Raw genomic sequence first — 24,014 nt, forward strand, 5'->3', positions numbered from 1 at the left:
ATGTTAATTTCCACCAGATAACTCTGGTATCATCCTAATATTATATCACAGCAGAGCTATAACTACTCCACATGATGCACAGGAAGGCATTTAGACAGGTGGGTCTGTAAAAGGAGCCTGACAGCGGGATTCCTGCTTCCAATGTTTTAAGAAGGTACGGGGAAGGTTCAGCAGGCATCAGGTGGCAGGAGGTAGTGGGCATCCCTCCTGCTATTTTTGGGTGTTCGGTGGGGGGGAGAGCAGTGGCTCTGGGGTGCCTGGCACAGGGGGAGCAATGGCGTGTTCTGCATTGCAGGAGGGATTGGGCATCTTTCCTGCCATTTGTTTTGGGTTCAGGGGTGAACAGTGGCATAGGGGTGCCTGGCTTGCGAGAGGGGGCTCATTTGTCAGGAGTCATTGGTGAGGGCCATCATCAGCGGTGGGGGACTTTTTTCTTTTTTATGGGACAGATATTTCACATGTGTCATTGAAAAAAACAAACAAACCCCAAGGCAGACCTGTCGATAACACATTTACTGACAGGTCTAGACAAATCAGTTTTTAATCATTAAAACCCCATTTGGAATAGTCATGTGAAGTTAGTGCATCAATCGCTTGACTATTTTGCATGTGGCTTTAGCTAATTTGCATGGCTGGAATGGAAAATGGGCGATGTAGGGGAAAAACACACGGTGGTCAGTAACAGCGGTCATCGCTAAAGCTGTGAAAACAAGTTTAGCGACAATTGCTGACTTTAGTGCATCTAGCCCTATGTTTTCCTCTATCTTCAGTGAGGAAAATGATTCCAGAGTTATGGCAGATGTTTCACACATATTACCCAATATTTTTTTTAAGCATCTTTCAGAGACTTCCTTTCCTAGAATCTGAGTGCGGCTGACTGATTTACTGTGATTATATAGGGGTCCTTTTACTAAGTTGAGATAGACATTTTAGCGTACGCTAAATATTAGCAAGCGTTAAATGCTAGCACGTCCATTATATCCAATGGACACGTTCGCGTTTAGCATGTGCTAATATGTAGCACGCCTTAGTAAAAGGACCCTATTATCTCTACAATTTCCTGCAGCATCACTGGAGTTTTTCCTTTTTGGGCATAATCTGTAGGGACAGGGGAAATCAATTTTAAAAATAATATTTTTAAAGATACTTGATGCACTTCTTTGCTCTTTCTATTTAATTCACCAGTACCATTAATAGTATTTTTTAATCATTTCTATAGCCCTCCCAAAAATACGACAGGGTGCTGAAAAGTTCTCAGCCCAACCAAGACGAGAATCAGTGATCTGAAACAATGTCAAAACTGAGATTTTGTTTCTGCAATTTGGCACTTATCCCCCACCCCCTTTTACAAAACCGTATCACGTTTTTTAGTACCAGCCGCAGCATTAACAGCAACAATGTTCATAGGAATTATATGGGCGTTGGAGCTATTATTGCTGCGGCCAGCGCTAAAAACCATACTATGGTTTTGTATAAAGGGGGGAGGGGGTATTAATGAAATAATATAACACTTCTTTCAGATACGGTGGCAAAGTAACACTTAGAATTTAGGAGGTTGGTTGATTGGCTTTCAGCACTCCCTCATACACAAAACAATAGAGAAACTCATAAAATAATTTGTCTGCTATACAACAGACAAGAGTAAAGTGCACAGGAAGTATGCCTACTATGGGCTCCTTTTATCAAGCTGCGGTTAACGCGTGGAATACCACGTGTTCAAATGCCTGCCGCGCTAGTCGCTAATGCCTCCATTGATGAGGCGTTAGTTTTTTGGTGTGCCGCGGGGGTTAGCGCGTGATGAAATGTCCGATGTGCTAATCCCCGTAGCGCACCTTGATAAAAGGAGCCCTATATGTAGTAAACACAGTTAATATTAATGAGGTGCTTCTTAGGAAGATTGTGGATTTATGAGTAAAAAGAGAAAGCAATTAAGTAGTTACAGAGTCTAAAATTTAACTTTAGTTCATAAAATTTCTGCATTTCTTAACATTAAAAAAAGGATAGTTACTAAAAAATCTGACGATGAGGATTGATATTGGACATAGAGGAAGGAAGGCAACGATAATTTGGGTGGCTTAAGACAATCATGGTTGTCTATCTATTGAGATTAGTTGGCCACCTTTATAGATAGTAAAGTACATGACTGCTCATGTATAATATTACTTTAGGTGAAACTAATCCCCTCTTTTACTAAGGTGTGCTAGTGTTTTTAGCACGCGTAAACCCCCATTAGCGTCTAGCGCGTGCGGCAATTCTGTGCATGCTAAAACCGCTATCGCAGCTTAGTAAAAGGAGCCCTATGTTCATGAAAATGTTATGAACATAAGAATTTCCATATTGGGACAAAAAGATGGGTCTGTTAAGCCCACTATCCTATTTTCCAACAGTGGCCAACCCAGGTCTCAAAAATCTAGTTAGATCCCAAGTAGTAAAACAGATTTTATGCAGCTTTTCCTAGGAATAAGCAGTGTATTTTCCCCAAGTCATCTCAATAATGGCCAATGGATTTATCTTTTATGAAATTATCCAAGCCTTTTTTAAATTCCACTAAGCGAACTGATTTCACCACATTCTCTGCCAATGAATTCCAGAGTTTAATTACACATTGTGTGAAGAAATATTTTCTCCAGTTTGTTTTAAATCTACTTACTACTCAGTAGCTTCATCTCATACCCCGAGTCCTAGTATTTTTCAAAAGAGTGAACAAGCGATTCACATCTACCCTTTCTACTCCACTCAGTATTTTATAGAAGTTTCAAGTTTATTATGGATTTGATTAATCGCTTATTCAAAATTCTAAGCGATGTACAAAACAGTAAAATTACAAATTTCTGGGGGAAACAAACCAAATAAATATGACTAAACTGACAGAACATATAATACAAAAGGAAAAAATGGGGAAAGAAATATAAGTTTATTGATAGTAAATAAGACGAGTAATGGAGAAAAACAAAAGAAGGGGGGGAGAGCAGTGGGCTTCAAAATAAGTTAGAAATAAGATTCAATTAAGGTTCCCTAATCTAGCATTTCTAGCTGTCTAATTGCATCTTTAAAAAGAAAGCATTTTAACTTGCTCTTGAATATGTCTAAATTGTGTTCTTCCTGTACTTAAATAGGGAGGGAATTTAATATTTGAGGGGCTGTGACAGAAAAGATGAATTGCCGCAATGTATTAATGTTTTTGAGTGAGGGAACTATTAATAGATGTTGGTCAATAGACATGAGTAATCATTGTAAAAGTATGGGGAATCAATAATCTATGAATGAAGGCAGGAGTTTTATAAAGAAGAGATTTGAGAGTCAGCAGACTTAATTTATATGTTATGCGGTAAGCAACTGGGAGCCAATGCGCTTTCTTAAGGAGAGGTGTCACATGGTTGAATTTTTTAGCTTTCATTATGAGTTTAATTGAAGCATTTTGAATGATCTGTAAATGACTGATTTCTTTTTTGGGCAATTCCTCTAAATAGTGCATTGCAGTAGTCGATTTTTGTCTAGAGTGTGTTAAGTGACTTAGGGCATAAGAATTTCAAAACTGAATGAATTTGACGTAGTCTAAAGAAGGTAGATTTAACAATACTACTAATATGTTCATGATAAGTTAGTTTGTAATCAAAAATAACCCCTAGGATCTTAATGCTACTGATCGACTGAAGGATGGAACCCTTGATAGTAATTGGGAACTTGAGCTTAGGACCATCTTTCCAGGGGAAGAGCATAACATTTGATTTATTAACATTGAAAGCTAATCTATTAGTGTCAAGCCATTGGTGAATCTGTTCGAGTTTCTTATTGATTGCTGTTGTTTCAAGAGGGTTATTAGAGTTTAATGGGTGTTAAAGCTGAATATCATCTGCGTAAGCGAATACGTTAAAGCCAATGGATTGGCAGAGATTCATCAGGGGTGCAAGAAAATATTAAATAAAAGAGGTGAGAAAATGGACCCTTGAGGAATACTGTGTGTTGCTGAGAATCGTTCTGAGGTACTATTGTTGAAAGACACAATCAAGGATCGATTAGAGAAATAGGATCTAAACCAAAAGAGGACCTGATCCGTGATGCCAATAGTCTGTAGTCTTTCTAAAAGGAGGTTATGATCTCACCCCCGAGACATCTCTTCTCCAAGCTGAAGAGCCCTAGCCACTTAAGTGTTTCTTCATAGGGAAGTCATCCCATCCCTTTTATCATTTTTGTTTCCCTTCTCTGTACCTTTTCTAAGTCTGCTATATCTTTTTTGAGATACAGCGACCAGTAATCGAGGTACGGCTGTACCATTGAGCAATACAAGGGCATTCTAACATTTTCATCTTTGTTTTCCATTCTTTTTATGATAATTCAATAACTTTCTTTTTGCTTTCTTAGCAGCCATCGCACATTGAGCTGAGGGTTTCAACATATCCTCAACAATAGCACCTAGATCATTTTCCTGGGCGGTAACTTCTAACTAATGGCCATATGCTAAACATTGCTATTCGTGCATGTTCATTAACCAAAATTAGTGCCTATGATCTTACCACCACTTATTTTGTAGGCAATACAGGCTCATTTGCAAATCATGTGCTAACCTGATAGTGCATGGTAATAGGAATGTGCTATTATTACAGAAACATACACTCTCCACTCCCAAACATGCCCCATTAAAAAAAAAAAATGCTTTTAACACATGGTTTACAAAATTACCTCAGGACACCTCAGCATGTCCCTAACTAATCCCTTTTAAACTATGGTAAACATACAGTAGTGTTTACTGCAGTTTAGTAAAATGCCCATAAATGACTGTAACATTGAAAATGGCTTCTATTTTGCTTTAGACTCCTTACTTGTTAGATTATACTCTAACCATCAAAATGGCTGACAGGAAGTTTAAATAAATATGTTGAACTGAATTTAGAAAGGACATTCAAATCAGAAATGAGACATCCAAATCAGGATGGGTCTGAAGTCCCAGTAGAATCTGCCAGTGTAGAGCCTGTTCCAAAATTCAGTGTGAAAGGGACGTCTATGGCTAGCTACATGCAGCCTGTTCATCCATTTTAGAAAAAGTCCAAAACATAGGCACATAAACCTCCCTTTCACAGCACATGAACATCTATGTTTTGAAATTACAACATAGGCTTTCATAATGCCTCAAGATGTCACCTGACCTTAACCACAATACTTGATCCCAACCCAAGAGTTATGATGTTCCTCTTTTCCTTCAGTTGGACCATCTAATTAGTGCCTCTGAATATCCACAGCCAGCTCAGACTAAGGCCCTGTTTTACTAAGGTGCGCTAAACGATTAGCTTTCACTAATCGATTTAGTATGTGCTAAACAGTAATGCGTACATGTTAGTCTTTAGACACATTAGCGTTTAGCGTGTGCTAATTCGTTTAGCTTGCACTAATCGGTTAGCGCGCCTTAGTTTAACAGGGGGTAAGTCATTTCTCCAAGGGTTGATTTTATCTGAAAAGATACTTTTGAATAGTAGAGCATAAGAATAGCCATACTGGGTCAAACCAATGGTCCACCTAGCCCAGAATCCTGTTTCTAACAGGGACCTATCCAGGACAGATGTACCTGGCAGAAACCAAAATAGTAGCAACATTCTATGCTACAAATTCCAGGGAAAGCAGTGGTTACCCCATGTCTGTCTCAATAGCAGTCTATGGACTTTTCCTCTAGGAACTTGTCAAAACCTTTTTTAAACCCAGTTACACTAAGGGCTCCTTTGACTAAGCTGCTCTAGCGGTTTCAGCGCGCACTGCATTGCCACGCACGCTAGACGCTAATGCCAGCATTGAGCTGGCGTTAGTTCTTGGCGTGCAGCATGGGGTTAGCGTGCATGGCAATGCAGCATGCGCTAACAATGCTAGCGCACCTTAGTAAAAGGAGCCCTAAATGCTGTAAGTCTTTTTAAACATAGTAACAAACCAATGTTGTTGTTTTTTTAACCTTAATTGTTTCTTTTACAACCAAATTGTATTGCTTCTCTAACTCTCCTTATGTTTGACTTTGTATGCATATGCTGAATTTTAATATGTATAGTAGAATTAGCTTTTGTTAGTTATTTCTGTTTTCCCTCAACTCTGTAATTTTTTATTAATTGTACAGCGCTTAGAATTTGGAATAGGCAATAAATCAAATTTCATAATAAACTTGATAAACTTGATAAATCCACTCTAATAAATGAACATTTTTGGAAGAAAGAATCCAAAATTCATACCTATAGAGAGAGTATGAAAATTTTAGGAGAGGAGTTTGGACTGTTCTATGCTTTGTTATTATAAAATACAAATCAAAGTTAAGACAGACTTAAATACCTTATTCCCCATTATTTTGAAGCAGTCATATAACAGGAAATGAAATCTCTTTTATTTTGTAAATTTGACTATCCCTTCCTTGGCAAATGTTCTACCCTCTTATTATGGGACAAAATTCTCTGTAGGGCTGTCTTCAATGCTGTCTTTACCTCCTTTGTCCTCAGGCTATAGATAAATGGGTTCAGCATAGGAGAGACCACATTGTATACCACACTGGTAATCTTCTCCTTTTCCAAAGAATAGCTAGAAGAAGGCCTGAAATACATAAAAATTAGTGTTCCAAAAAAGATTATTACCACAATAAGGTGGGAAGAGCAGGTAGAAAATGCTTTGCGCTTCCCTCCAGTGGACTGGATCTTTAGAATAGCAGAAATAATGAAGACATAGGAGATCAGGGTAATTAGGAAAGGCACCACTACAATTGCTGAGGCCTCTGTGAAAATTACGAGTTCATTGACAGAGGTGTCCGTGCAAGAGAGCTTAAACAGCGGTGTAAGGTCACAGAAGAAGTGTTCAATTATGTTGGATTTGCAGAAGGAGAGCCGGTTTACCAGCAATGTATGTAAAAAGGAGTTCAAAATACAGATGATGAAACAAGCAGCTGACATACTTAGACATACCTTCTTGTTCATAATTGTGATATAATGCAGTGGTTTACAGATGGCAACATAACGGTCATAGGCCATGATGGACAAGAGCAAGCACTCTGCAGAACCAAAGACAACAAAAAAATAGAGCTGGGCGATACATTCTGAGTGTGAGATGGTTTTCTTGCCAGAGGTGAGATTGCTTAACATTTTGGGGACAGTAATTGTAGTGAGAGACATGTCCACAAAGGACAAATTAGAGAGGAAAAAATACATAGGGCTGTGGAGCTGTTTACTCCCACTAATAACTAAGATCATGGTTCCATTCCCCATCAGGTTGATCAGATACATTGCCAAGAACACTGCAATGAGGAGACCTCTTAGTTCTGCACGCTCGGATACACCCAGGAGAAACAAACTCTATCACTTCGGTCTTGTTCATCTTATCCATTTATATCTTTGTGCTGCAAGAAGCAAAATAAACATTAAACTAAAAATGTCATGCTAGAATGAAAATTAAATCTTTTGTTTCTCTTTGAAAATCAGAAGACACAAAGACTCATGCTAAAAGTGTCCTTTTACCTGCTGTCTATATAGGTGTCTGAGCTGAAGCTAAAGATCCATTGCACAGCTGGAAAATCTCATATGTCTACACGGTTCCCTTTCATAAATGAGACCGGTGGAATGTCTCTTTTATTTGAGGCTAATAATTCCAATGTTAAGGAAGCCATGCTTACTTTTAGCTGTATTTAAGGAGGTTAGCTTTGAGTCTGGTCATTTGGCCTTCTAAATGCTACTTAATTAGCCACATTTATTTAATCCTTTGGAGTTGAGGAGGAGTATTACATCAGATTACAATTAATGCTTGTATGCTGCTGTTCATGCAATAGCTGGATCAAGACCCTTCAATTACTATATCTAATTAAAAGAACAGTATAAATAGCCCAAGAATAACCAAAAATAGAAGTAGTAACTGTTCACAATTAATTAAATTCATGAAATTATCAGGTTTTCAAAGATTTGTGGAGTAACAAATAATTCAATTCTTCCATCATTTGGCAATCTGATAAAACGATGTGAATTCCAAATACGTCCTATAAACAACCCCATTAGATGAAGGAAATTGAAATCTTAAATAATATCTATAACTACTTATGTAGTTTTTACCAGCATTATAATGATAGGAATAATATATTGTGGAGCTAGACCAGAGGTTGGCAATTCCAGTTCTCAAGAACCACAGGCAGGTCAGGTTTTTAGAATATCTACAATAAATATGCATGAGATAGATTTGCATCTCAAGGAGGCAGTGTATGTAAATCCGTCTCATATATATTCATTGTGGATATCCTGAAAACCTGATCTGCCTGTGGCTCTCGAGGACCGGAACTGCCTACCCCTAAATGACCAGAAAAGCAAAACAACACAGTTTGTTAATTGAACGGACCTCAACTGGTAGCCTACATATGAAAACTATGTAAAGGTTTGGCACTTTCAAATTTAATCATTTTAAAAAATCAAACAAGCTGCAGTGTATTGCAATAACTGCAGATGCCATTTGGAAGCTACGTTACAGCCCACAGCAACAATAATCCAGGTGTGACAGCAGTAATGTTAGAACAATCAATTGGAAAACACCAGATTCAAAGCAAGATCTAATTTGTCTTAATTTTCATAAAGGACTAAACACTTTCGATGTTAACATGAGTTTCAGAGGTTAAAAAGCGATCCAGGATTACTTTATTTGAGATTTCAATTTATAACAGACAGCTCTAATGGTAAGATTATTTATAGAATTCAATCTTCAAGGATGACTAATTAGTAGAAACTTTATCTTTTCAAAATTTAATTTCAGTTTGACAGCCTCTGTTGATGATTCCAAACAATTCAAGCTTTGAGTTATCATTGGCAATGTAGCACAAATTTTGCCATTTATCAGGATATACATGGTTATATATGATCTGCATAAAGCCTCTAATTTATGACTCAATGGGGTCTTAAATATATTAAATAGAATTGGAGATATTGGAAAACTCTGCGATACACCACAGTCAGGTTCCCAAAATAATTTCCCCATCAATTTTACTACTCAGTATACTTAGCACTATTCTATGATCTACTAGACTGAATGTACTGGATATGTCAAATTGAAATTTTACATAGTAGCATAGTAGATAACAGCAGATAAAGACTGAATGGTCCATCCAGTCTGCCCAACCTAAAATGTTCAATAAGTGATGTTAAACTGAAACGAGGGCACTAGCACCGGGTTTACTTCCTACCTTCCTGAAGTATATACAGTTAGCCCTCCAAATCCATGGTTTCAGTATCCGTTGATTTGGTTATTCGCATTTTTTTTTTTTTTTTTTTAAATAAAGCTGCATTCCAGACCTTACTCGCCTTCCTCCAGGCATCCCAGACCTTACCTGGTGGTCTAGCGGGCTTTCGGGGCAGGAGCGATCTTCCTATGCACCCGCCCCGTGCAGATCACTAATAGCAAATGGCTGCGGAGAGTTCCTATGAGCGTCAGCTGCAGCGCGGGCCATTCAGTGTGGCTTTCTGCGCTAGAAACTGCTATCGCAGTTTCAAAAAAGAGTGGGTTAGTGTTTCTGAACATTTCTTAGCAGAATGGTTAGTCATACCACTTTTGTCTCAAGAAATGTTAGATTTTATAAGAGATCCAGCATTTTGTTTATAACAATCTCCAGTCATGTGGAACTTCTTGCCTTATTACCAACATCTAGAGTCTAGCTTAGTTAATTTCAAAAAGAATCTTAAAACATATTTGTGTTCTCGTTACCTTTTTTGGACCATTAGCACAGTCATGGACCCATACCCTTTCCCTTTCATTTTCCCTATACTGTGGTCTGTTTCTTAGTCTTCTATCACACATCTACCTTCTTTTTTCTGTTGTCCTTCAGAAATCCCTCCTATTCCAATTTTGAAGTTCCAGTGCTCTAAGGCAGTGTTCTTCAACCTTTTTACACCTATGGACCGGCAGAAATAAAAGAATTATTTTGTGGACCAGCATGGGTCTGCAGACCGGCAGTTGAAGAACACTGAGCTAAGTCGTGGGCCATCTAGAAGCCTTCCCTCTGATGGCCTACAAGATCCTACATGGCATCCTTCCTGCCGTTATCCCTCTATCCTGGAACTCCCCAACCCCTACTTCCTCCAGATCCTCCCAAATTTTTAAACTATCCTTCCCTTCCATAAAAGGTATTTCCCATGTAGGCAAACTTGGGTCATCCCTCCCCTTTAGAATCACTGAGATCTGGAATAACCTCACCTCCCCTCTCCGAACCTCAAGCTCCCTCCAACTCTTCCGCAAACACCTAAAAACTTGGCTATTCTCAAAACTATAACACTTCCCCCCTCTTAGGCCTCTCACCTTCCCCCTTTACACCTAACTCTTTAATCTCTCCACTGTAGTTCCTCTCTCATCTTTCTTCCTGTAAACCGTGCCGAGCTCCGCATTCGTGGAGATGGTGCGGTATATAAACCCAAGGTTTAGTTTAGTTTAGATAGAAGGCTTCCAGTTCAGGCGCAGGATGTGCATAGGAGCTGCTTTGTGCACTGAGTCAGTGAGGAAGAGGAAGAGGGAGCCGGCTAGAAGATAACGCCGCATCAATCGCATCGCGAACCGGCAGTTGAAGAACACTGTTTTAGGCCTGATGCACATGCCGGCCCTGTGGACCAGCAGGAAATTTCTGTGGACCGGCACTGGTCCATGGACCGGTGGTTGAAGAACACTGCTCTAAGGCACCTTAGTTTTCAGCCCAACCAACACAGTTGGTGCAGTCTCCATCAAGGGCTATATAATTAGGGCAGCAATTTTCTACTTTTTTTGTTCTGTATTTTTCCCATAGAACAAACAAAAAAGTGGAAAATCACTGGACTTGATGGAAACCGCACCAACTTTGTTGGTTGGGCTGAGAACTTTTCAGAGGTCGCTCATAATCCTGCCCAGCAGACTCCCTGCAAATCCATTACCAAACTAGCACTCTTAGTTCAGCCTTAGCTCAAACTTAGCAGATTGAGGAAAAGCACAGTCTGCAAAGTCCTGTATTATCAGGCTCCAATACAGCTAAGAGACGAGAAATTTTTTATATAAATCCTGATAAATAGTTAACTCAGATATGATTTTTATTTTTAACTAATTGGTAAAAGTAAGTAAGTGTATGATTCACCTCCCAGCTCTTCAGTATCTCTCCCCACAGGCCCCCCCATCAATCTACTCATCATATAAGTCTCTCTTGTCTGTACCCTTCTCCTCAACAGCCAAATCCAGACACCATCCCTTCTACTTTGTTGCACTATGGGCTTGATTCTGTATAAGACTATGGTCTCAGCAGCCGCCTAAGCAGCGGCTGAGAATTGCATTCCAGCGTCCTATACAAAATCATGTCTGTCCTAATATACAGAAGCCTAACCTGCCCAATTCAGTAACTAGCACCCATGTCACAGATGCTGGTTAGAGAATCACATTGCTACTGAGATGATCTTGGCAAGGGAATCTCCCTGCCGTGATCAGCTCAGTGGCTGCGGCAGGAAAACCCTGCCTTCATGAACATCCACAAAAGGAGGAATGCTCACTCCCTCCTGCCAGCACACCCAACCCCCCATCCTCCAAAGCCTTCCTGCCCCCCCTCCCCCGACCTTTCTCAGCAAGGCCGGCCAGAGGAATGCCTACTCCTTACGGCTGGCAGGCCCACCTCTTCAGAATGGTGGGCCTTCCCCTTCCCAGTACATACTGGGATGCACCAGGGAGGGGCCTAAGGCCATGACTGGCCCAGGTGCCTAAGGCCCCTTCTATAGGAGTCTTAGGCCTCCTTTCCAGTGCATTCTGGGTGTCCCAAGGGAGAGGCCTTAGGAATCTGGCCAATCAGAGTCATAGGTCACTCCCAGTACATCCCAGAATGTACTGGGAAGGAGGCCTAAGACTCCAGTTGGCCCAAGTGCCTAAGGCCCCTTCTACAGGAGCGGCCTTAGGTGTCTGAGACAATCAAGACCTTAGGCCCCTCTCCAGTGCATCCAAGGATGCACCAGGAAGGGGAAGGCTTGCCATTCTAAAGAGGCAGGCCTGCAGGCCAGAGGGAGGAAGTGTTCTTCCAGCTGATCTTACTGAAAAAGGTTTGGGTGTCTGGGTGGGCTTTGGGAGATGGGGTGTCAGAGTTTGGGGTGGGTGTTCGGGTAGGGGATTGGGGGTAGGAGATTTGGGGGCTTGAGGGTCAATATGTTCAAGGCATACCAGCAGGAAGGAGTGGACATCTCTCCTGCTGGGGATGTTGGGGTGGAAGGCAAGCAGGAGGGAGTTGACATCCTCCTTCTGGAGGACATCGAGGGGGGTTTGGGATAACGGCAGGAGGGATTGGTGATCCCTCCTGCTGCAGACAGTGTCAGGTGGGGGTTCGAGGGTAGTGGTGAAAGGGACTGGCCATCCCACCTGTCAGTTGACTTGTGGTGTAGTTTTTGGGGTTCCCTGCCGCAGCCACTCAGCTGATCGTGGCAGGGAGATTTTGTTCCTGTGATCAGTTTAGCAACCATGTTTATTTGAAATGTAGGCCAGCATTTCAATGGCCTATATTTCGGGAACTATCTTGGCCCTAAGGAGACACCTAGAGTGGCTTAAGCTCACCCAAGGCTACTTCTGGGCGAAACCACTATCACACCCGGCCTTGGGCATTTTTAAGCATCCCTAGGCATCTCCCTGCACCTGCAAAAGATGTCTATAGTGTAGGTGGCCTGCTTTTTTTTTTTTTTTTAGACAACAAGCATCCCAATTGGCTGATTAGACAGTGGTAGAATGCTTACTGCTACCAACAATCGGGATGCCGTGTAAAGAATTTGCCCCTACATGTCTGTAACAAACTGCCTGACTTGATACATAAGGTTCCATCTCTGGCAGACTCAAATCCAGACTCAAATCCCACTTCTTTGATGATGCATTCAATTCCAAACTTCAATCCACCCCACCAATATCTGTCTTATCATCCCTTCTGTAATTCCCCCACCTGAACACAGTGTTGCACCTTCTTGTTCAGTTTGTCTGTCCTACTAGACTGTAAAATCTTTTGAGCAGGGACTGTCTTTTCTGTGATTTGATATAAAATACTGTGTATATTTAATAGTGCTATAGAAATTAGTAGTAGTATTGGTTAACAGAGACGATAATGGTGATAGACCCTATTTACAAAAGCAGCGCTACTTACAAAACTGCAGTAGAGATGCTGCTGTAATAAATGCACCGAAGGTCATAGGGATTGAATTGGTGCATTTACCAAAGTAGCAAAGCTATTGTGGCTTTGTAAATGGGGCCCTTAATCTTATACAGGAAATAAAAATATACAAGTGAGATATTTCAGTTAAAGAACTGATCATTGGCTATCATGACATTTTTGAATGTATACTTCTTTCTTATTGTTAGTGACCAGAAATAGGATAACCAAAAAGTCAAAATTATATTTATACACTAAAGGGATCTATGTAATAAAGTTAAATGTGAACATTAAGAAAGGGGATATTAAACAATTTGGTGAAAACTACCTGTCCCAGAATGAACTGAGCTTTGCAGCTCAGTAATGAGATCCATCAGGAAAGGAATATATCCCTGCTGAGTCATTGGGGTGGGCCTCAGGAAGGAGGAGTCCTTCTGCCCCAGACTGGAATCATTATGAGAGGCCACTGAGAAAAAAAGGTCCCTGAGGGAGAGAGAGACTTCCATATTTCCTAATTATGGGTTGAGAAAGAACCCTGGAAAGGACTAGAGAGTGTATGAGAATATCAAGGGATGACTGGTCACTGCTAGGCTTTAGTAAGTCAAACACATATATTGAATATATCATGGAACTCAGTGTTGGGATAGAGTAGGGTCCTGTGATAAATAAAGATTGAAGTGTGGAAATGAATTAATACTCTAAGAGGTAAGAGACTATATTGTCTTTCCTATAAAATGAATAAAAGATTAAATCCAATTAAAACACAGTGGTATAGTGAGGGTGATTGGTGCCCACGGGTGGTGGTGCCCCTCCTTTCCTCTTCTCCATTCTGACATTACTTCCTGGCCACGGGACAGGGTGTGACATCAGAATGGAGCTGATTCCGCTGTGAGCAGCTGGTAGAAGGTGCTGATCACTCGAAAACATTTGAAGAGGTACGCAAGAAAGAGTAGGGGGCCCTCAAGCAGCAGAGTGCACCAAGTGGCAAGGGAGCACCACTACCTCTGGCGCTAACTTCCCTTGCTATACCACTGTGCGGGAAAGATCCGTGCAGAGATTAGCACTGCTTAGTAAAAGAGCCTTAGAGGAAGTATTTGAAAGAGGGCATACAGGAGAGCTCCAACCTATGCATTTACTTACAGAATTCTGTAGGCTACACACATCTTTGCTACAATTATACACCCGCTCTAGGGCTAGTGTTATTGCAGACACCAAAATGTTAAGTGCATCAATATTGAGCTAGGCTTGTATTTTTTAAAAATAACCTATGTGTCCATGTTCTACTATAGAATAAATAAATAGTATAAGCACCAATTCTGTAGAAAACATAAATGAAAAATGAGACTAGCTCCCCTTTTAACAAGCTGCATGGCTAAGCAGCTCAAGCTAAATGCTGAGCTGCCCATTTTATACCTCATAGGAATTCTGTGAGCACCAGAGCATTTACCTTGCTGGCCCACAATATAAACCTCTACCACTGCTTTGTAAAAGCTAGTATAAGCCTTCTTAATGTTCCCTTAGATCAAAAGATTTTTGAGTTTTACAATATCCATTATTTAAGGGTGTAAGATTTAAATCTATTTACTCAACTGGTTTTGATTTTCAATCAGCTGAATGCTAGAATTCTCTCCCAGCGGAGCTAAGAAGGTTTAATGTTATTTGGAATCTCACAAGTTTTAAAGCATGGGTGTTTCTTGAATATTTGATATAATTATTGTTGTTATTTCAATTTTCATGTTTATGACTAGCTTGAAATTGTTAATCTGCCCTTGATCCAAAGCTTTTTGATACGTAGCGAAATATAAATGCTGTTGTAATTATAACAGTAATTAAACAACAGTGCTCCAGCCTGATCTATTCCTTTTTCCTTCCACTTCACCACATGTTGGGTACTGACAAAAAAGAAGATATAGGGAAAAAAAAATTTGTTCCTGCCACTGTCCACTGATTAGCAAAGGTCACGTAAATCTTTTTTCTTATACTATATAAGTGCAGTCAAACTCATCATCCTGGCATATTTCTCTCCATTTACCTCTGCCTTGTTTCTGATCTACCTGTTTTTAACTTTTCATATTTTTATACCACTCACCCTATCCCTGATACCCTTATGAGTCCTTCTAGGTCCTTCTTCTCTCCTCGAAACATAAGAACATAAGAATTGCCATACTGGAACAGATTGAAGGTCTATCAATCGCAATATCCTGTTTCTTTCGGTGGCCACCCCAGATTCCAAGAACTTAGCTAGATCCCAAATAGTTAAACAAAATACCTCCCCCCCAAAAAAAAAAAAATCTCTGCCATAACTTCTGACGTCTTCCCCATTTCCCATCTACCTCCCTCCCATAACATCTCCTGCCTCCCTATAATCCCTGACTCTGCCTTTATACTTCACAGACCCTTTTCATTTCATCTGATCTCTATGTCTCCTTTTACTCCTCTCTATTTCAGTTTCCTGCCTTCCTCTCTAGCTTTTTCTCTATTATCTTTCCCTTCCAAAAATCCAGCTTTAGATTGATTGCCCTTTATGTTTGGGGTTTACTTGTTTATTGCCCTCTTATGATGGAGGCTCATCTCTTTGTTAATCTCTCAAGGGAAAAATGGCACTTAAAGGGACCAAATTAATGTTGTACTTTGGTCATCAATACCATTGACTTATGAAGCCATAATTTGTGGTACTTTACTACATGTTAAACCTTCTTTGGATTGTTATAAAAGCCAGCTTTTCTTAATAATGACGGGAATAGCAATGCAAATGATTACACGCAATTGGAAGAGTTATGATAGACTTAATTATACTTTTTGGTGGACGAACTTGTGTTGTAGTTACAAATATGAAAGAATGAATGCTGAATTTTTGGGATATAGTAATGCGTTTAGAAGAGTGTGGTGCCCGTTGACATCATTTGTTGAATCACATTAGTTGTCATGTACCTTTTCTTTTTAGTTAATTCCTTACACATCCAGGGAGGTGGGAAGGCATCATTATTTCTTGTATTTAGTTTATTGAAATTCTATATGTGGTTATACTTTTATGGATGAATGGGAGGAAGGAGAGGAGAAAATGATTGTTTTCAGAATGTTTGTATATTTAAAGTGCTTTTCCTGATTTGTTTATGTTTAAAATTTTTGCAATGCACTGTTAATATTTGAAAATTAATAAAGATTTTTTAAAAAATGGCACATAAAATGATTGCAATCTTACGAGTGTCGGCATGCATACATAGCTATATTTTATAAACAAAAAGTTAATAAAAATGTTTGCGCCTCTTATTCTGAGAATATTGTATTAGTTTTTATTAAGTATAAGACTCTTTTTCCTGTTAGGGCTCCTTTTACGAAGCCGCGGTAGCAGCTTTAACGCATGCAACATTTAATTATACGCTAACCGATAAACTACCACCTGCTCAAGAGGAGGCGGTAACGGCTAGCGCATCCTGAGGTTTAGCGTGTGCTATTACATGCATTAAACCTCTACCGCGGCTTCGTAAAAGGAGCCCTTAGGGTCCATTTCATCAGTGATACAATAATATTTTTTTTAATGTTCCCTAACCCTGTTGAAACTTATTTCTCAAAACTTTGCTTGTCAGACTGTTATAATGTCATGAGATTTTCTAATTTTTGAAATTCTTGAAAAGGAAAAACATTAAATACAACGAGATCACAGCATACACATGACTATACCAATGTACCTCAGTCATTCCCTGCAGCACGCCTGCAATCCAGTACCAGATTCCCACACTTACAGTAACTGTGTCTATGTGTTCACTTCTTTCTTCATTTAGAAAAAAAATCAATCCCAAACAAATCAAAACTTTCACATTTATGAGTTGCCTAGAAAATTTTCAAGGATTGAAACTGATTTTCACATGATGCTGGAATCACTGAAACATCTTTGAGTGTTGTTCCTTTCCCACATTCTGAGTGTACAATGCAGTACTGATTTTATTCCTCTCAATATATAATTTCCTTGAACAATAAAGTTCATTCCCTGGAGCCCCAGTACACACAGAGAAGGAGGAAAGCTCACTGCAAAATCACAAGGGTCTTCTTCAAACAGAACTTTTCTTAGTTGCAGGCAGTAAGTAATTCACAGTAAATTTTTTATAGGGCAATGCTACTATTTTCAGACATATGTAGCACTGAACAGATGCATATAATATATATTCTCTATGCCTTGGATTTTACAATCTGGTTCCAACTCACAGATAAGAAGATTCAGAAAATTATTTATAGCAAATCTGATTAAAATCAAGAATAATGATGATCAAAAGAGACAGAGTTAAGATTTAAAAGTAACTTAGGGCTCCTTTTACAAAGCCGCAGTAGAAGTTTCTATTGCGGGCCAGTGAGGTAAATGCTCTGATGCTCATAGGAATTCTATGAATGTTGAAGCATTGAAAAGATAAGTGATAATTTAAAATTGATAAGTGATAAAAATAAATTATTATAAAAAATGTTTAAATATTAAATCTTCAATTAAAAATTAATGAATTCAAATAGAGGTTTTGACCTATGATAGTACCTCAAACCCTAAACCGGTATTTTTCTATTGATTGGACTCCGAGGGTTCTTTGAGGTCTTTCTCCCTCTGTTTTGAATATCATTGTGCACCATAGAGTGTCTTTAGTGTTCCACATCTTCTGTTTACCGAAGCATTTACCTCGTCAGTCCACTGTAGAAACCTCTACCATGACTTTGTAAAAGCTAGTATTAATAAGGAGGCCAAAATTATAATTTAGCATACAGTGTTCCCCCGGTCATTCGCGGTCAGTGGTTCGCAGTCCTGGTCATTCGCAGTATTTTCCGACTGTGAGGGCAGCGGGAGAGGGCAGCGGGAGAGGCAGGAGAGAGTAGCTGGAGCGCTTCGAGTGCAGGAAATAACTTGCGGTACGCTCCGACCGCCTCTTCCTGCACTGTCGGGCCTTATCCAATCAGGAGCTGCATGTCAAAGCAGCTTTTGATTGGATAAGGCCCGACTTAGTGCAGGAAGAGGCAGTCACAGCGTACCGCGAGTGATTTCCTGCACTCACGGTGCTTCGGCTGCTCTCCTGCTGCCCTCTTCAGACTCCCCCATGAAAAACCGTATTTGCGGTTTTTCAAGATTTGCGGGGGTTCTTGGAATGGAACCTCCGTGAATATTGGGGGAGTACTGTATAATCATTTAGGGGAACTTTAAAATAGAAGTGTACAAATATAGAACTAGTTTCAGCAAATTGCACCCAGATTTGCAAGCCCCCCCCATCAAAAGAAGTGCACTAAGCACTGTTCTATAAACTGTGCTCTAAGTTAGGCACCATTTATAGAATAGCATATAATGCTGAGATCCACAACTAAATTTTAGGAACATTGGTCCAGAATCTATAATCTAAAAAAGAGCTGCGGAGGAATGCAGCATATAGTGGCCGTCAATCTTCAGTTAGGCGCTGTTTATAGAATCACACCTAGTGGTGCCTAAATTGGATTTAGGTACCAGTAGGCATCACATTTTTAGATACCCTCTACTTAAGCCAGGCTTTTCTTGGCCTAAATACCAATGCCTAAGTCCATTTTAGGCGCCTACATGGAAAATATGCCCATGATTTGCCTTTAACCATATCTACTTTCTGGTAAGGCACCTCAAACATGGTGCCTACCCAAAATCAGTAGGCACCTACCGATATAGGCGCCTATCTATCAATTAATTTTAATTTAAGCCAAATAAGATTTTTATCAGTGCCATTTAACCTAATTCAAAAACTTGGACTCTTCAATCGGCTAGGCATGCCTATTTAGGTGCCTAGCTTTAGGCATCTTTTATAGAATCTAGGGAATTCTTCCTAAATGTGATAAATACCAACTGAAATTTGGTGTAAATCCTCACATAGATACCCCAGATGTTATAATACTGTGAGGATCCTTAGTGAGTGCCTGTCCAGGCCCCTCCCATGGTCATGTCCCCTTTTCAGATGCAAAATAAAATATGTGCACATGCATCTTTATAGAATAGTGCCTTGCAAAATGTGTGTGTATATATAAATTGTTGCCAATTTACACTGACAATTAATTGTTAATGCCCAATAATTGGTGCTGATTTGCTCAATACTCAATGAAATTGCGTGTATAAGTTGGTGAGTGCCTAAATTTGTGTGCACAGTTTTGAGTACTATTTATAGAATCCAGGGGATAATGTGTAATAATTTCAAAAATTAATGTTTGGCGATTGCAAAACGTTCTGGGCATTTTTATCGTTTTTGAAATGGCTGCTATTTTGTTCTCTGCACACACTTGTGGCCAAGTCAGTGCTTGCTGCAGGGCTTAGAGAAGACTCTAGGAAGCAGACAGCTCCAGCTCTAAGAGGAGAGAAAGCCCCAGGGAATAATAGGACATACTGTATTGTCTATAATGCCATTCTCCCCTAGATAAGCTGGAGGAGCTCTACTAAGCAAGGAAAACCAGGGTAGGCCAGGAGTCAAGAAGGACTAGTGCTAAACATTCCTCTAGTTCTAGATCCAGATGAAACTCAGTGGTTTGCTGGAAGTGGCATTTTGTTATGTGAGATCCAATAAAATCCCATTTTTGACAATATCTCAAAATGTGTGCTCCAGCTCACATTAAGTTGCAATTTCTGAATCTACACAAAATTCTGTAGGACACTTAATGGCAGACTTATTAAAATCTAAAAGGTGCTCAAACTTTCTGTCGGCCACAAAAGCAATCCCCCTCATGGATAAAAAGTCAATATCTGAAAAACTGTTGAAGCTAGAAGTATGAAAGTCTACAGTTTTTCACCATATACTGCATACTAGTCTCTTTTCTGGAAGATTGTTATCAATTTATGAAATGGTGAGGTGAGGACCATTAGTTGGATTGGCATGGATTGACCAAGGTATCTTTAAGTATATATTCAAAGAGACACTGAATACTGCTGCCCACATATACTGTATATGGATATATTTTGGCCTGCTATAATGGCATCTGCTCTTCAGCTAATCTACCCTTGTCCTTGGAGTACACATGGCCTCTCAATTTATTCAGAATAAGTTTTCGATTAACATTAACTTGTCCAGCTAAAAAAACCTTATTTATTGGTTGATGGGAAATTTTCAGAAGTAAGGGTTCTGTGTGTTGCATATTTTAAAGTCATCTGCCTTGACCTATGGAAAAAAAAACCCCAAATATAAATGATAATTAATATTTTCTCTGCATACAGTGTGCTTTGTTGGTTTTTTTAATTTTATTGTTGGTAGATCATTTTGAATTGGTCATTTTAACAGTAGATCGTAGTACCCTGTTGTAGATAATACGCTGAAATCTTCCCAATATGCAGGAATTATTAAGAAAGGGATGGTAAATGAGGCAGAAAGGGAAAATGAGTCTTATATTGTTAAGGTATAACAATGTTTACCCTCTGGAAGAAAATCCCTTTCTCTGTAGGACTTTCTTCAGTGCCATCTTTACATCTCTGTTCCTGAGCACGAGAGTCAGCACATTGTATAGCATACTGTTGATCCTGTCTTTTGCCATTGAATAACAGAAAGAAGGCCTAAAATACATTAAAAAAATGAGTATTCTATAGAAGTGTGTTGCAACTGAGGTGGAAGGAGCTAGTAGAAAATCTTCCATTTTCCGCCAGTGGATCTGATCTTCTAGATAGTAATGAGCACCAGTTTATTAATGGACCTATCTGTGTAAGAGAGTTACAGCAGCGGTGTAATACCGCAGTAAGGCTCATTTATGGATTGAAGAAATTTGATCATCTGACCCCTTTTTATCGGGAGCTGCGTTGGCTCCCTGTGGAGGTCCGCATAATCTTTAAACTGGGCTGTATGTACTACAAAGTCACGTTTGGTCAGCCTCATTCGGTTGCCTCATTTGCCATTGCTTTTCACAAACACATTAGAAGATCTCATGCCCTTTTTATTTTCCCATTTGTTAAGGGCTGCAGTCTGTTATTTCACCATGTGGAAACTGTCTCATTTGAAGAATATTCGGTCAAATTGGGATATGAGACAGGTACTACCAATAAATATTCTCTTGGGGTCCATTCAGCATGAATTAACCAGATAACCAGCTCATTTTTTTTAAGGCCCTTTCACTAAAGCATGCTAAATACTAAGTAGCCATTTTATACCTAAGGGCTTCTTATTAAGCCAATGCTAATTCTGTTAGGGGATGCTATGCTCCTTTTAATGTTAGCTGCTAGGAAAATCTCATTCTAAACAGAGATCAAGAGACTTTTGGTCGTCAGTCACAAGCACCAATCTTGGTCTCCTTTTTCTCAGTGGTAAGTCTGTTTATCCCTGTCAGTCTCAGTCTCTTACCATGCTTTTTCTTCTTCAGTACATCCTCTATTAGAATCTCTTATTCCATTGTTGTTAGTCCTCTACGCTGCAACCATTATCTTGTTCACAAAAGGCAATCTATTTGATTAAATATATCAGCCTCTGTATTCACAGAAAAAGTTCCCTCCTCCCATTCCCTCATGATTGCTGCTCTCACTGCTTCATCATGGGGTCCTTTTATTAAGGTGCATTAACCAATTTAGCGAGCACTAACGATTAGTGCGCGCTAAATGCTAAGGTGCCCATAGAATATAATGGATGCCTTAGGGCTCCTTTTATCAAGCCACGCTAGCGGTTTAACACGCATAATAGCGCATGTTAAACTGCCAGCCGTGCTAGCCACTACCGCCTCCTCCAGGCGGTAGTTTTTTGGCCAGCGCGGGGGTTAGCGCGTGATGAAACATCACGCACGTTAACCCCGCTAGCGCGACTGGATAAAAGAAGCCCTTAGTATTTAGCGTGCACTAAATCGGTTAGTGTGCCTTAATAAAAGGATCCCTATGTTTCTTCCTTTTATTCTTGACACTTTTTTTTCTGCCTTCATCCCATCTACCCAACTCTTTCTCATAAAAGAAACCTTCTGCTTGCTGCTCTGTCTGGTTTATTTCCTGATATTTTTTAATTAATTCATTAGTCAGAAATAGGCTTTTGTCTCTTCCAGCCTTCTACCCGTACTGAGACTATAATAAAAATATATCCTAAGATATGCAATTTTTGTTTTTATATTTTCTAATGCTCTCACTTTCAGTTTGAAGGCTATTTGTCAAAATGCTGCCTGTAAGATTTTAGGGTTTTTCAGTTTCATTTTGAAAATGGGAAAGACTTTTATATAACATAACAATTGGACTCGCACCATGCAAATAAATAACACAAATAAACACTCAATAAACTACTCACACTTAATGGCAGAAAATTTGGCCGCAGCTTTATTAATTCATTCAAACAAATAACATTATAATCAACTTTTATCCCTCTCTTCCTTGGCGGCCTTCCAGTTTCTTTTCCCAACAGCTAGTCGGTCACGACCTAGCTGCTCTTCCCCCCAACTCCCCATATCTTAAATTCAATTCAAACAAACCCATTCGCAAGACCTGCGGTGTCGCCCGGCCTCACATCTGTCTGTGGCGGTGCCACACACAGTCGACAACATTATAATATCATTACTTATTTTCCCAAATCTCTGGCCGCCAGGAAGGATTACACTTCCTCTTTCCGCACAGCTGCGACCCCCCACCCCCAAACCCTTTTTAAATTCCCATATGAACCACACCCAACCATAAACCAATCCACACACCCCGTACCCACAAACCGTCCCCCCCAAATCACCCACACCCGTTTAACCCAAAATGACCGGGAGGGAAGGGCGGGCAACTATCCAAATTCTTCCACTACCCACTCCACTTCAAAATTATATTTTTCTCTCTCCCTTCACACGCCTACCCTCCTCACACCCCACCTCCCTCAGATAAACACCACAACAACTCTCCCGCCCGATTTCCACCTATCTCTATCCCTATCTCTCCCACCAATCACACCTCATTACCCACGACTTTCATCCTTCTAAATTGCTGCCAATCCCATCAATCCACTTATTCCCCGCCTCACTTTCCAATCTTTCTTCCAATCATCCGAAGACCCCTTCCTACCCTCCCCACACCTAAACCTATTAATGTTTACTGGGCTCGCCAATATTATGAGCCCTCTGCTCACTCAGTGGGCTTACATAACAATTGGACTCGCACCATGCAAATAAATAACACAAATAAACACTCAATAAACTACTCACACTTAATGGCAGAAAATTTGGCCGCAGCTTTATTAATTCATTCAAACAAATAACATTATAATCAACTTTTATCCCTCTCTTCCTTGGCGGCCTTCCAGTTTCTTTTCCCAACAGCTAGTCGGTCACGACCTAGCTGCTCTTCCCCCCAACTCCCCATATCTTAAATTCAATTCAAACAAACCCATTCGCAAGACCTGCGGTGTCGCCCGGCCTCACATCTGTCTGTGGCGGTGCCGCACACAGTCGACAACATTATAATATCATTACTTATTTTCCCAAATCTCTGGCCGCCAGGAAGGATTACACTTCCTCTTTCCGCCATAGTGGTGACAGCATAAGCTTGTCACCACTCCCCACTGAAAACTAGAGCTGCAGCCAAATTACTCCTTGTATAAAGATTCTAACAAATCCTGCAATGTGCTTAAGAAAATATCTAAACCGATATCAGATAAGTGGATTCCATCAGGTCGATAAAGACCAGGACAATCTGCAGTCAACAAATCGTGACTCAGTATCATACCCCCCAAACATCCAACCCATTTAGCCACATCCACATTCACACGGCGACGCAGACGCTCAATACCTCGTTCAGAACGAGCATCCTTCCATACTAAACGAGGGATAATTTTAGACCAAACAATACGAGTTAAAGGAAAATGTGAGAAGATAAACACAAAGTCCCTCTTCATTTGGTTAATTAAATCCACACCCTTAACATAACATAAATCATTCCCACCCAAATGCACCAAAATTAGATCAGGATAGGAAAAACGTGTAGCTTCCAATAAAGTGGGCAAAA

General features: G+C 40.0%; 1 pseudogene; it reads right to left on the reverse strand.

Moving 5' to 3' along the window:
- Positions 1 to 6,371: 6,371 nt before the first annotated feature.
- LOC117368658 lies at positions 6,372 to 7,341 on the reverse strand (annotated as a pseudogene).
- Between the last annotated feature and the right edge of the window lie 16,673 nt (positions 7,342 to 24,014).

This window comes from Geotrypetes seraphini, chromosome 1 (genome assembly GCF_902459505.1).
Source record: "Geotrypetes seraphini chromosome 1, aGeoSer1.1, whole genome shotgun sequence".
Lineage (NCBI taxonomy): Eukaryota > Metazoa > Chordata > Amphibia > Gymnophiona > Dermophiidae > Geotrypetes > Geotrypetes seraphini.